Source organism: Hemicordylus capensis, chromosome 2 (assembly GCF_027244095.1).
Source record: "Hemicordylus capensis ecotype Gifberg chromosome 2, rHemCap1.1.pri, whole genome shotgun sequence".
NCBI lineage: Eukaryota > Metazoa > Chordata > Lepidosauria > Squamata > Cordylidae > Hemicordylus > Hemicordylus capensis.
Window position 1 is genome coordinate 387,805,788 of NC_069658.1, and position 15,773 is coordinate 387,821,560.

The following is a 15,773-nucleotide window of genomic DNA, read 5'->3' on the forward strand; positions in this document are numbered from 1 at the left end:
CTATCTAAGAGGCAAGGAAGTTCAAAGTAGAAATCATTGCTTTCTCTGTCATGAAGAAAAATCCAGGTGAATCAGCTTAGACAAAAAGGTCTTAGGTAGCTTACATCAAGCTGTAGTCTCCATTCTGCATATCTAAAGCCTATGTTAAGACCTACAGTTTGCGCTTGTGTTTAATGCAGGAATTTCTCCCTCCCCTTCTGGACTCCCTCCAGAATTGAATTGAATTTCACCAATCTGCTAAAACCCTGCCCCCAGTGCTTGCAATTGCAAATACTCAGAGCAGACCATACCAAACACAGCTGTCAAACTCTCCTTCATTGAGTTTTGAAAAACTTACTGCCAATGGTCACTACACACATCAAGGGAGAAGCAGCAGGGCATAACAGAAGCCTCAGGGATGTTGGGTTTTTTTAAGCCACTGGAAATAGAGGATTTTTTAAAGCTGGACATAATTCGGGCTAAGCCAGAATGCGCAGGCTTGCTTCGGGGGGAAACAGTCATGTCTGTACTGGTCCCTGATAGCCTGCAGGGACTTCGGGGTAAATGCAGCTAATATGTGGACTGGCACACTTCATTCCAGAGGAGATTCGAAGTAAAATCCATCTTCATGTCACTGTCAAAGCATAAGGGCAGCTTTTCTCATTTGGTTAATACATAGTGGTTGCAGCATTCCCAGACCTCATGGAAATTTTCTGCTCAGATTTCACCTCATGAAAATCTTCTGAGTCTTCTGCTCAGACAGCACCTGTGACTTCTCATCTCCATCTCTTATCAGAGAGAGACATGTTTGGAAGAAGTTGGGCTAAATCCACTGCGGGCCCGAACAGCACCTAACAAAGCATAATAAGCTTGGTACACACAAGCTGGGTTGATTGGCATTGCACTCCTGAGCCATATCAGCAGTAGAGATTAGTGGAAACAGTTTATGGCTAACCATGCAGTGGCTGTCAAACTTACAACATGGCATCTCTCTGGCCATTTGGAGATGAGGTCATCTAGCTACATGGAAAGCCCAGAATTGCCACATCTATAGCCAATGTGAACTTCCAGGAGCATGGTAACACTAGTTGTCTTTACCATATCAGCAGACTTCCAGAGACTACATGTGGCTAAGCAACTTTCTGTGGATTTGAGCTGCCATGTAAATAAGCTACATGGATATGTGTTATGGTTTTCATTAAATCAGAGAGTTGATTATATGTCTCCTCAGAGTATGTCCCAGAACAGAATAATTTCTCAGCTTTCTGTGTGCCACAATATCCAGCCCTTCCTCAAGTCCTGTATTGAGCCTCCAAATGATTCTTATAATTCTGCTGTGTATACTTTAGAGTTTTTACGATCCGTTTGAAAATGTGGATAGAAATGACTGTGGAGCTCTTCTTTACACTAATGTGGGCAATTACGGGAGAAGCTGCCTGCTGCCGAGTCAGACTATTGGTCGGTATAGCTCAGTATCATCTACACACACTGGCAGCGGCTTCTCCAGGGTTGCAGGCAGGAGTTTGTCTCAGCCCTATCTTGGAGATGCTAGGGAGGGAACTTAGAACCTTCTGCATGCAAGCATGCAGGTGCTCTTCCCAGAGCAGTCCCATCCCTTAAGGGGAATATCTTACAGTGACAATGTGGAAGAAAGGGGTGAATAAAATTAAAGGCTTGTTTGGGCTAGTGGCAATGTGACCAGCAAAAGTCTTGAGCAAGAAAATGAACTGGAAAATAGGGTTTTTCTGCTTTATTGCTGCCATGGTCCCAACCAGGAGTTGTTAGCTGTGGAAAGCAGACCTCTGGCAAAATTCTCCTACCCCAGCAGCAAGAAGAGCAGATTGGGAGGAAAGAGGCTTTCTTCATTTTGCTTGTGTAGGTGAAGCTGTGGGCTGCTTTCCTCAGCAACATTAGCTGATGGTAGAGTAGAAAAATAACTTTTGTGGTTTTTCCCCCCTCTTTGCAAGAGGAGAGGAGGAAGGAACCCTGTTTTGTTTTGTTTTTAAATCTCAGCTGTGAAGGACTGTGAATATGCCTAGAGTCACTGAGAGAGTACTGGGAAGTCATGGCAGGAACATAGAAAGCTGGCATATACTGAGTCAGACCATTGGTCTATCTAGCTCAGTTTTGTCTTCACAGACTGGCAGCAGCTTCTCCAAGGTTGCAGGCAGCAATCTTTCTTGGCCTGTTTTGGAGATGGCAGGGAGGGAAGTTCGAACCTTCTGTTCTTCTCAGAGTGGCTCCATCCCCTGAGGGGAATAGGGGTGTGCAATTTGGGTTTTTGGTGATTCGGTTCGGGACCTGAACCGAATCACCCCCGTTCTGTTCTGTGCCTGAATCTGGGCTACCCGAATCACCCCTGATTATGATCGGGTTCAGATTAAATCTGAATCTGAATCGATTCGGGTAGGAAACACAGGTCCCAGGGGCAAAATAGTGGGGTGGGGTGGTAGTGCCCAATGGTTGGAGGCTACCACCCAAATTTCAGGGAAATTGGGCAAAGGGCTGATTTTTGTGGAATTTTTGAAGTTTTAGTGTCTTGGGGGCAGTTCAGGGGCATAGCGTGGGATCTGGGCAAAAAGAGTGGGGTGGGGTGGTAGTGCCTAATGGGTGGAGGCTACCACCCCTATTTCAGAGTGATTGGGCAGAGGGATGATTTTTGGGGAATTGTTGAAGTTTTTGCATCTTTAAGGTTTTTCATAGCTAATGAGATTTTCAATAAAACACCATGAATCCACTCTAATTTGCTATCATAGAATCCACACTCAGAATACCTCTGAAACAACAGAACCCTGTACCCCATGGGTTAGAAACCCATGGGGGTGGTTGGCACCCTATGTGCACTACACTACCACTCGCTCTGGGCCACCCCAGCACCCCCCAAGTGCACTTATGGGGCTGCTGAAAGCTCCATGCATACCCTATGAGGAAAAACCTTAAAGACGCGTAAACTTTAACAATTCCCCAAAAATCAGCCCTGTGCCCAAATCCTTTGAAAAAATTCAGGTAGCTTCCTTGACCCTACCTGGCACTACCACCAACCCCACACTGCTCTAGGCCACCCCTTTGCCCCCCGTGTGAAGCTATACATTTGCTGACACCTCAATGCTTCTCTATGGGGAAAAACCTTAAAGATGCGTAAACTTCAAAAATTCCCCAAAAATCATCCCTCTGCCCAATCACTCTGAAATAGGGGTGGTAGCCTCCACCCATTAGGCACTACCACCCCACCCCACTCTTTTTGCCCAGATCCCACGCTATGCCCCTGAACTGCCCCCAAGACACTAAAACTTCAAAAATTCCACAAAAATCAGCCCTTTGCCCAATTCCCCTGAAATTTGGGTGGTAGCCTCCATCCATTAGGCAATACCACCCCACCCCACTATTTTGCCCCTGGGACCCGAAATTCGAGCTGACATCACATCAGACCTTTTTGCATTCAAATCAATGGAGGCAAAAAGGCGGGAAATTCAGAGACGTCATCCTGAATCACCTGAATTTTTCAGGCACGAATCAGGGGTGATTCGGCTCGGCCCCAAAAAATATCGGGCGACATCGGGAGTGATTCGGTTCGGACCCGAATCACCCGAAATTGCTCGTTTCGGGCACAGATTGATCTGTGCCCGAAATTTTTTGCACATCCCTAGAGGGGAATATCTTACAGTGCTCACACTTCTAGTCTCTCATTCATATGCAACCAGGGTGGAACTTGCTTAGATAAGGGGGCAAGTCATGCTTGCTACCACAAGGCCAGCTTTCTTCTACATCAATGGTTGATTTATTCCTCTAAAGCAGTTAAGTGAATTGGCTTATGGGACTGCATTGAGTGAAAGAATAAGGCTGTATGAGGAGGCAAGATTAAATTTATTCTCCTTTTCACTTCTCCCCCCACCCTACCCCTGCCACTAGTCTAATAGTTCTGAACAAAACCAAAGTATGTTGAAGTTTTAAGACTAACTGATAGTCTGCTGACACTGTGGATTCCTTGTGTTATATGGAAGATTGTGACAGGAGAGTGTAAGGAAGGAATTGCTTTGCCCTTCAAAAACTGGAAGTAATTGTTCAAGATATGTTATTCGAAATTGGCATCTCGTGGTGAATTTTCTACTCAGCGGCCAGACTGTCTATTAGAAGTCACCAGGTGGTTTAGGGGCCATTGTGTAGTGACTACAATTCCCATAAATGGTGTTCAGCAGTGGAGAAGGAAGACCTCATTTTGCGAAGACCCTGTATCATGCAGTGAGTTCTAACAGATTATATGGCCAAGACGGGGGAGGGGTTCTCTATGGGTGCTAGTCCCTAAGACAAATGAAATCACCCACAGTTTCCTGACAGAACTTGCTAAAGAACTGCTCAGCTGGAAAGGAAGTGAGGAGAGGTGGAGAACCACAATTTGCAAGACCAGATGAGGGACAGCTGAAGGTCAATAACTGAAAAACTATAAGGTTCCATTCTAGTTTGGTTGTGAAGGGTGAAGCAGTGCCATGCTCTTCAGTAATGGCCAAGTCTGTCACAGAATTCTGAATTAAAGTCCTTCTTTTTTGTATGATAGGAAGTCCTAGCCCTCGCTCTCCTTTCTCTCTTTGTAAACAAAATCCACATTCTCTGTGAAAGGGCTAGAAAGAGAGAGAGAGAGAGAGAGAGAGAGAGAGAGGGAAAAGAGGTTTTTATTTTTAGAAGACCCCAGGTCGAGGCACCAATGGTTCAGGCCCTTTTGTCCTAGTTTCTGCTCCATGAGGAAGTGGTCACTTCAGTGACTGGTGACAAAGGAGTTGTATTTGAGAAACACCTATTAGAATAACTCTTGGTTTTAATATCCTATTAGGGTAATATATTCCCAGATTCTTGGGCTGCACTCCTTTTCACACTTACTTGGAAGTCAGCTCCATCAAACTCAGTGAGATTCACTTTTGAATAAACATGCACAGGATTGTACTGCTCAGGACCAATACATGAGAGTCCACTCTAGTATGTGGGTGTGGTAGACAGTTGCATTTGGATAAGTACTTCAAATTTTGATTGACACTAACTGAGACCCATTAGCATATGAGTGCAATGTCTAATGTATAAAAGTGCAATGGCATGAAATTGAGTTAAATCGGAGCCTATGCTTGCTGTCTCCCTGATCTAGAAAGATTAGAGAGGGCGTACTGAATGGACTACCTCAGGGTCATCCCAGTATCGTGATGCTTGATGCAAGGTGCCAAATACTGCCTGGTCTCATAACCCTGGTGTGGCCAGCTGCCTTTTAAAACCAACCTCTGCGAGTTTTGAAAATGGTGCAGAGGGTGGGAAGGAAGGGAAGGAAGTAGGTTGCCATGGCCTCCCCTTCTCCCCTCATGCTTCATGCAAGCTTTGCAAGGAGTGTGAGGAGAGGCACTCTTTGTAAGGCTTGCAAGTGTTAGATAGTCCCAAAGAGCTGCTCTGGCAGCGGTGGGGAGTGGGTGGGTGGCTGGAGGGGACAGGGCGGGGGGGGGCCCTTTGCTACCCGGCTTGATGCCCCAAGAGTCTGCCATGTGAGGTGACCACCTTGCCTCATGAAAGAGCCAGCCCTGGACAACTTTATTCCTGGAAACCCTACTGGAGCATTCCATGGCATACTCATCGTTACAAACTTGAAAAGCATATCAACATTATGCTTAACAGAGAACACTGAGGATGACTTGGCAGAGAGTTGCTTTAGAGCGAATTCCAGAAGCCTCTAGTACTTGACACATGTGGATTTTGAAATAATGGCTCGCTTTGTGCCATTTTGAGCACTACAGAGGAAAACATAAGTTGTTCCATATACAAAAGAACAAAATGTGGCCATGCTATTGTCCCTCAGGGTGTTCATGTTCCTCATTTCAAATCAACATGGATATATGGTGGTATTAGAAATTATTATTATACTCCTGTCTCCCATCCCTAAAGAAAGGAAAACTTTTCTCTGTTTACTTTGAACAGTTAAGTAGATTTTACATTTCTTTACAAATGGCGCTTTGGCCATTTGATACATTGTTACATGTATTAAAAGTTGCAGATTCCTGCGGAATTAGTCCAGCCTCCTTTTTTTTCATTTGTAATCATTTTCCTTTTTTCCTTGCCTGTCACTGAAGGTATGTACTTCTAACTTCAGTTTGGCTATTTGTGTCCTGTTTCTCAACACTGCAAACCAAATCCTCCATCTTCTGAAGATTCAGTATAAATTGTTTCTTTCTTTGTTTATAGATCCATGAATTGCTTTTGGCCTTTGAGATATAGTAAGTCTCTTATTTTGTAGAACATGTTTGTGGAAGGAAGCCTAAACTCATCTTTCTGGCATAATTTGTTTACTTGTTGTTCCATGGTGACCTCACATCAACTCTGAATTGACTTGCTGCAATGATATATACTCGTTGTGCCAAAAGGATCATAAGAACAGCCCTGTTGGATCAGGCCCAAGGCCTATCTAGTCGAGCATCCTGTTTCACACAGTGGCCCACCAGATGCCTCTGGGAAGCCCACAGGCAAGAGGTATATGCATACCCTCTCTCCTGCTTTTGCTCTCCTGCAACTGAAAAGCCCACTAAAGTATGCCCCTTTAGACTCATCACTGAATTACCCAGGGAGTTTTTTACACAGGGCTTTTAAGGCCCTTTAGCTCTCATCTCCTCCAGAATGGAGGGTGTGTATTCACATATCTGGCAGATTTACCCCAAAGTCCCTGCAAGCTATCAGGGAGCATTCCACACACAATTCGGGGTTTTCACTTTGCATTAGAGTGCAGCCTGATTTATACCCCACTGTTTGTGTCCATTTTTGGGGACAACTTTGAGTTTGCCGAAAAGCCTCACAGAAAACCCTCAGTAAAGCCTGCTGAATGAAGAACTCCCTGGTGATAGAACGTATGGAGTTCAATCCCTGGTACTTCCACTGATATTCTATTTGCAAAGCATGTGCTATACCTCTGAGCTATGGCTCAGTTCCCCATACACCTTTTCTGAGATGTCTCTAGAGTAAAGAGTTAATGTAATTAAACACAATAATTTGTGTTGTGCCTCAAACAAGCACACCCAAGCATATATAAACTGGGAAGAGGGAAACATCTCTAGTCAATGTTAGTGATGCTACCAAGGTTCAGAAAGGAGGTTTTGGCATACAGATTTCCCCAGCTCATCATGCCCAGATGTCTTCTGAGGTAAGCTTCCTTCCCCTAAAATTCTTACTGTACTTGGAATGCAAAATGAGATTATTACGAGTGTATGTGCAGATTTTGTTCCTGCATGGTCTTCATTAATCAGATCAGGCACTCAAAGCCAGCAGCTGCTGTTGGCACATGTTCAGAAGTCAATTCCTTTAAGCCCTTCCTCTAGATGAAACTATCATTGACTCCTGCAACTGACTAGAAGATTTAAAAATGGGAATATAATTTGCAAAATAATATCTGGACTCTTGAGCAGTGAATTGGCCCAGGGAAGTTCTGAATTAGTACCAAATGATGAATTTGTGAAAATCTTACTTAATATACACCACTTTGTTTTGAAAGTTATTTTTAAAATATTAATTATTGTTACTATTAGGTGTGGTGCTAGCCCAAGCGATGGGGGTTTTTTGCCGCAAGAATCATAGCTGACATGGATTCAGTTGGTATATTTATGGTAGAAAAAACTCTGGGCATCATTCTCCGAATCTCCATGTTTTAATAGTCTTGCTGTCTGAAATCCAGATTCCCCCCTCCCCCTCCCTGATTTGGTGGCCCATAGTATGCCATTATATCATTTCTGTGTCTCTTTTTCATTCCACTCAGAGAACTATGATGGATCTGCTTCTATCTACCTCTTAGACATCACAGCACATATATACATATGAAGCTATTCTGATGATCACCAGAAAGTGGGCTAAGGGGGCCTAACTGGTCCTCGTCGGAACCTTTCTGGTCCTCGTCGGAACCACTGGGCTTGTGGGCGAGCCCGGTGGTTTCAAGGTGGCTAGCCCACCTAACTACCCCTCACCCTAAACGAGGTTAATGGAGCAAGTGCTCCATTAACCTTGTTTATTTGATCATGTGTCAGCTGTGGCTGCTTGCAGCCGCAGCTGACACACTGAGATGTGGGGGAGAGGGGAGGGGGGACCCCAGGAAGGCACCGCATACTCATGCAGTGCCTTCCTGGGGATTGGAGGTTTGGGGCACCACACACCAGCGCTCTCCTTCCCCCAACCCCTGGATCTCCCAACTGGAGCAGCCACTCATCTGGGCGCCCAATCGGGCTGCCCAGCAGCAAGCGAATCCTGTCTGGCGCTTCACACCAATTGTGTGAAGCGCCTCATACTGTTTAAAGCAGGATCATATGAGGCAATGACTTTCGGAAGCATACCTTACACTTCCAGCAGTCAGCCTTGTAATATTCAGGTGAACAAGTAATGATTTCTTGACAAGACATGATTGCTTAAAGTCACAGTGATAAGTATGAATGGTCCTTCCTTTGTTTCCTCCTCTATATCTCTTTCAGTCACTCCCCTACTCCTCTTTTAAGACCATTTATTCTGCTCCAGCTTGTTCTTCAGTCTCTAGGAGGAGCAGGAGGTACAGCAATATGGAAAAAACTGATTCACTGGGTGGGAGCTCAGGTTCAGTGCATACTGGTTCCAGGGTTTCTGGTTTCAAGGTATCCCAGATGGGAAGCTCAGGCTTCAGTCTCATGTTAGAGCTTGAGGCTGGGCCAGGGGTTGCCCCCCCACCACCACCACACACACACGTGCACACCTCAGAGTCAAACTCTATACTGCTACTCAGGACTAGGGTCACAATGTTTCAGCTCTACCCACTGTTCGGCTCTGTGGGAAGATCTGGCCACAATTACCCACACCTTAGTCACATCACAGCTGGATTACTGTAACATGCTCTACGTGGGGCTGACCTTGAGGAATATTTGGAAACTGCAGCTAGTGCAATATGCAGCAACTAGGATTTTAGCGGGAGCTGCCCATTTTGAAAGAGCTGCACTGGCTGCCAATTTGTTTCTGGATCCAATTCAAGGTGCTGGTTTTGGCCTTTAAAGCCCACTACAATTTGAGCCGTGGATACCTGAGGGACCATCTGCTCCAAGGGTTGCTGCCCACTTGGCAAGGTCATCTGGGGCAACTCTGCTCCAGGTGCCAACAATGAGGGAGACTCGGCTGTTGTGCATGTGGGACAGGGCTTTCTCCGTTGTTGCGCCCAGACTTTGGAATGCTTTCCTGGTGGGCATTTGCTTCGTCTCCAACACAGTTTTTAGAAAGTGTGCAAAACCTTGGCTTTTAACCCAGGTTTTTCCAAGATTGTTTCTATTGCTGATGCTTTGTATTTTTTATGGTTATATTGTGCTTCTTTTTAAATTCTTTTAAATCAGATATGTATTTTTATATGCTAGCTTAAAATGTATACTGTGTATTTTTAATAGTTTTGTTTTAACTTGTGTGTGAACCACCTTGCGATTGTTTTAATGAAAGGTGGCATAGAAATTTAACAATACATACTTACATACATACCCAGAGATGACAGGGATTTAACCTCAAACCTTCTGCATGTACCGCAGGCGCACTCCCACTGAGCTGTGGCTGCTCCCCTACTTAGGACTGTATCATAGAACACCCAATGTTCTAAATGACATTTATTTTCATAAAGGGAACTGTGGGAATCCCATATTTAGTTTGTCATGTGTAATACTGTGTAGCGGAATTTATGAAGTTCCCTGTGCAGAAGCCATGTAGGCAGGGGTGTCGCAAGGTTGGAGTGGGCCCAGAGACAAGATTTTAAAATGCACTCCCCCCCGTCACTGAAGCTCAGCTCATGAAGTAAAAAAATCTTAAATGAGGCTGAATAGTGGTAACAAAAAGCATAGTGTTATATATTTCAAGTCAAGTTTTATTTACGGTCCTAGACCATGCAAAAAGCAAAACAAATGTATAAGAAATTCTATGAATTCTCATTATACATCTTAAAAACAATATAACAAAATTTAGCTACAGAGTTATAATTTGAAACATCCTCATCAGAAAGTAGAAACTTAAGTTGTTCAGCAGATTGATCTGTCTGTTTACAGACAGGTAAAATCAAGTGCTCCCTCACTTCCCTATGTATTTTACAGGATAATAGAATGTGCTCGATAGATTCTATTTATATATCTCCTATGTGCCACAATAGAACATCATCCTAAATTATTTTTTAAAAGGTTTGGTAAATTTATTACTTATTTATTATATTAAATTTATATTATTTATTATTTATTTATATTAAATTGTGGACGATGCAAGTCATTTCATGGTACTAGAGAAAGACATGCTGTTCTGGTAGCTCCAGGTCTTAACACTCACATCAATTTCAGAGGATGAATACAACTGAAGGAAGCCCGGGCGGGTGCCTGGCTGGGGGAGTCAGTCATGTGACTTGCCTCTGCCCCCCCCCAAGGCAGTGGGGCCCCAGACAACTGTCTCCCCTTGCCCTATGATAGTTATGCCCCTGCCTGTAGGAGACTCTCCTTGTATGGTGTCCAGGTGGTGTGAAATAAAATCAAGTTTTGTGGTAGTCTCTGCTGTGAGTTGAAGAAAGATAAAGCAGGCTGTACCTTATCCTTGATTCCTAGAAAGGAACCAAGGAAATATCTGTTTTGAAGAAATGAGTTGCTTTTGTATGGTTTTATTTAGAACTGGGTGAAATGAATGAGATGGATAACTGAGATGGGTGTAGTCCTCCTACAGGCAAAATAAATGACATCACTCTGATTCACAGATTAATAACCGTATTATCTTTCAGCGATTAGAACTGCTGATCTATACAGTTACATGTTTCCCCTACCACAATCCACATTTAATCGAAATAACCCAAAGGATTATTTTCACCTGGCCTCTTGGAATTTGATTATATAAGGTTAGTTTATTCTCTCCCTGCTCCCACCAACAGAAACAGGCTGAAAGATTATGCATCCATAAGAAAGAAGAAATGCACTTTGCCAGAGACTGTGGCGGGCCAGGCCAGCACTCTGGCAGCCATTCTGCTCCCACTAAAAGAGCAGAGTTGAGTGTTAAAGGGAAAGCCGCCTGCAAGGAGCAGGGAGTCTGGTGTTTCCTTTTCTTCAATTCTGCAACTGGAATAAATAACACCAACATTTCACCTCAAGCAAAATTTGAAGTGAGGCTACTGTTCCTTCATCTGGCCAACTGCAAAGGAAGCTGAAAGAGTTTTGATACCACTAGCAGCATTTATTTAGGGCAGGTGGGTGGCTGAACAATCCTAGTTGAGTCAAAATTGTATACAGTATATTTGTTTTGCATACTTTGAGGGAAAGAATGCATGTGAGATGATTGGGAATTCCTTGGTTCAAGTATTTGTCCTGTGCCAAAGGCTGAGGTGTAGTTTCTGAGTTTATGGAACAGGGAAAAGGGACGGCAGTTGGGAGCAATGGGAAGCAAGCAACGAGGGAGTGTGGAAGTGCAGAAGACTCACACCACTGACAGATTTATTCAAAAGGCATTCAGCAGAATCTCTCCACATTTTCCATATTACTCCATCGCTTTGAAAGCTGGATGCCGAAGGAGCTTGTGGGTTTCCTCCTCTTGCTTCTTGAAGCATGACCTGTGGTGCACCTAGGTAATTTTGGAGCCAGGACCAAAAGGCTTTGGGGGTCCCCCCACCCACTGCAAGTTAAGCATCATCCCCCTGCGTGTGCACACCCCGTGACACAGGAAATATTTTTAACGTGTGTTCTTGAGGGCACAAACAGCAACTGAACTCATAAGAATGTAATAATACAAAACAGTTATATTTATGCAAATATACATGAGCGGAAACATTTCAACACACAACTGAACATCTTCCCATCCCACATATTTCTTTCCCCACTCCCCGCTCTGCTTCTAAAGCACCCGGCACAGGTCACAATCACACTTGGCCACCCGGCACAGCATGGCGACCACACCACCCAGGACAGACTAAAGAGGATTTGGGTGCCCCCAAGGGATGTGGAGGCCCTGGACTGTGGCCCTGAAGTCCAGGGGTAAGAGCACCTCTCACCATGACCAATTCCATGACCTGTGGCCTGAGGTTATTTTTTATGTCACTGACAGGAAGAGAAAACAAGCAGAACTCTGCTGGCTCTTTTGTGATGGGGGTACTTATCTAGTGTAGCCTTCTCCCCCTTTTTAAAAAAAAAACCTGTAGGGTTTAACAAGAGCAACAGAATTGCTTTTGGTGGATGCCTCCTGGCAGCTGCCATTCCTCCCACCCCGGCCCCCCACAATGAGCATGGTGTCATTCTGGGGCCTTGTGAAGACAATGGTGACGGCTTAAAGGGAGTTTTGTGGTGCCTGGTACACTTTAGAGGCCATTTTGGAAAGAAGGCCTGCCACTCGGCTGCGCTGTAGGAACCCCACCCCCTCCATTTATGAAAATGGATGGAAAGGCATTCCTTTGATAACAGATGAAAAATTAACTGATTGGGTCCTATTTGTTTCATTTGTTCATTCATTACAAAATTAATGCACACTCCTAATTTTAATCTAGATCCTTCTGGGAGATAGGGACACATTTGTTTGTTTCCCTGCATTGTGAGAATTCACCCCTGTTCTCTAACCAATTACTGTTCCACAAGAGGATCCCTCCTTTTCTATCCCTTGACTGTTAATTTTAATCAGGAGCCTTGAGAGACTTTTGTCAAATTCTTGCACTTACATAATCTGTATTTTAATCAAGTCTGGTACCATGTGCAGGTTTCCTTTTCACTTGCTTCATCAGACATCTAATTTTCATAGAATTATCTTTCCTTTAAAAGGCTCCACACCCACTAATACATTTATACATTGATTTGGGAGCCCAGACAGAAAATCCTGTAATGAGACATTGAGGTCAGTGGCACTGATTTTGGTTCTTATTTCCTTCTACGGATTATGTTTCAATATTCTGCAAAATGATAATCTGGTGATATAACTTGTAATTGGAGCACTAAACCTTTTACAGACTTAAAAATAATAATAATCATAGAGATAAGGCATTGTTTCACCTTCATCTCCATGGTCTCCAAGATGGCACATAAAAAGCTAGTAATGCCTGCAATTTACTAAAGCCCCCATTAGTTTTAGCTAACAAAATTAGCAGAAGATAGCTACTCTTCCATCATAAAAGCATATCTAGCAAGTGGATTCCCTTTCTCAAGCTCATTAGTTGCTCAGGAACTGAGGAACATATTAATTGTACTTACAGGTACTGTTAAAAAATGCTTGCCTACTGAGATTATACATGCATGTAGAGAGAGACACCCCCCCCCCCGATAAAGCATTTATCAAAGGCAAGGGTTTATAGATGGCAGGGCATATTTACAAGGGGAAACTAAATTGACTTTGCCTGAACCATGCCATTTACAAGGGGCTTGTTCTCACAGAGGTGGTAATCCTATGTCTTGATCATGCCACTTCAGTCTAAAGGTGGGTGTTCATATATTGGAGCGCTCATTCATGGGGGGAAATGCAGTCCTTTGCACAGGAAACAAGTCAGGCAGAAGGCTAGGCTAGAACTTTTCCTGGCATGAGAGCTTCCAATAGCAGAGAATCACTGTGTATAGAGGAACATTCAGTCATGTGAGCCCTAACCTAGGTGAGGTCAGGCCCAGATCCTGCTTAACTACAGAGGGGAAAGAACTACCATATTTACCTGAACCCAGATACTAGGTTTTATCCAAGTTATTTGATGTTAGAAATTGAGGGGTCGACTTAAATTCAAAATCCTCGATCTTTTGGATAAATACCTGTATCTAACCTCTGTTTTTTAAGGGAATTGTCTTAAATTCAGAGTCATTTTCTATTGGGGTAAATAGAGTAGAAAGACAGTTTCAAAGACTTACAGGACTGCTAGTAGGTAGCGAAAAGTCTAAAATCCTATCAGGAAATATTCCTGACTGTTATACAAACATGCAATGTGATATATTATATGGAATTTGGCATTCAGTTTTCAATATTTTTTTAAAAAGCACATTTCTAGTAATTAGACTCTCTGAAAAACTTTTTTGCTTGGATTTCTTACCCCCTGCCCCCAACACACACGTGTGCCTGATAACAGAGACTGTGTCTGTTGATGCAATCAAGAGGTATCATCATATTTACCTATTCTGTGTCTATCTGCTGATAGGTAAATAATGTTGCTTCCTTCATCTGTGCCAAACAAGCATGCAGAGCATTCCCCATCTGCTGGGTGATTTCCTGCCTGTTCAGAGCTGGCTTATCAAAGCTCTGTGCCAAAGGGCTATGTGTACAAACCGCTCATTCACTCACTCCTTGACTATAGGGAAAACATTTTTACTTATTGTTGAAGGGGTTGACTGTCCAGCATAATGATATGGAACAGGGACATACTGGATGTTTTCCAGCTGGCTTTTTGTGTAAACATTACTTCAGCATATCAACAAGGAGATGACTCTGAGTGCTCAGACTAGCCTCAGAGGAGGAACAGATGTTTTTGCATGTCGCCTGTGTGATCATAAGCACAGTTATACAGAAGCAATTTCCATTGATTCCAATAGAATTTGAATGTATCTTTCTGTGGATCGCATCCACAATGTTTACAATATACAGGTATCATTTTAGGTTAATCTCATTAGAAGACACAATAGTAGTCCTAACCAAGGTTTGGTAAGTGATCAGGAAGAATTGTAAGGGTTATTAGGGCATGTAAGGTCTAGTTTGTTCCTAACCTACTTGCATACCTATTTACTTGCTTATTCCTTCACATAATGCTTACACATTTAGCAATTATAAATCACTGTAGCCCTGTTCACATGCTACATTCAGCACATGTACAACACACGCATGGTTCTTTAAGGACATGTTCACATGCTACATTCAATGCTCATACAGTAGTATACTTCCTGTCTCTACCCTGCCTTTTAGGAGGTCTGTTCCCAGGCTCATTTTTAAAGTGAACACATGTGCAGCCATTCACACAAAAACCTGTACATGTGTACAGTACAGATATCTGAATGTAGGTCCAACATACTGTAATATCTGAATAGGGCTACTGTACCTTGTCCAGCAGTCAGGCAAGTAGATGCATTTCAGCAATAGTTCATCTGATTTCACTCTCCCCTTTACTTTCCCTTCAGAGATTCTGATTTCTCAGATATTCTGCTGGTAAATCAGAACCTTTAAAGTAAGTACCAAGTTCCTATGAAGTAAGGATGACTGACTTTCCTGGTCTGTTAGGTGGAGAAGTAGGAATAAAATATTTTTGCACCTTAAAAGTAGACTATACACTAATAACTGTCCTAAAAACAAGCAGTCTTGAATTTAATTGTTATAAGAAAAGTTGAAAATGTGCTTATAAATATATACATGCAAGCTTCCAAATGTGCTATGTGCAACTCAGCTATCAGTCAGCTTAATTTATTTGTTCCTGGAATTTAGCTTCTCATTTACTAGCATCACAAAAGCAGCAGAAGCAGCAGCTGCTGCTGCTGTCTTTCATGGCAAGCAGAAGAGCTGTCCCGTAAGATCAATGGTTCCGCTACACCAATATTTAGTCTCTGGCAGTGTACAATACTGGATGTTCCAGATAACCAGAAGAAAGGCAGTAAACTGTTAAGGGGTGTCAGTTCTCTTGTAGTCCTGATTTCACATTCAGCTTCTGTAGGACCAAAGAGAAACCATTTAATGCACTTCCCGCCAGGCTATGCTTAACTGTTTTTTCATTGACAACGTTACAGGATATCTGGGAAGACTGGATCTGAAGGAGACTGCTAGGAAATGGTTTTCACCCTTTTACTGGATCTTTTATTTCCGTGGCTTCCGCACAAGGCGTCATGTATGAACCC

The 15,773-nt window shown here is 43.3% G+C and overlaps 1 protein-coding gene across 2 annotated transcripts in view; it reads right to left on the reverse strand.

Moving 5' to 3' along the window:
• Nucleotides 1-11,717: 11,717 nt before the first annotated feature.
• Nucleotides 11,718-15,773, reverse strand: part of GLP2R (glucagon like peptide 2 receptor) — a 56,709-nt gene continuing 52,653 nt past the window's right edge. For both annotated transcript variants that reach the window (XM_053289068.1, XM_053289067.1), the window contains one exon: nt 11,718-15,586. The gene's annotated coding sequence lies outside the window, so the exon portion shown is untranslated. The remainder of the gene's footprint in view (nt 15,587-15,773) is intronic.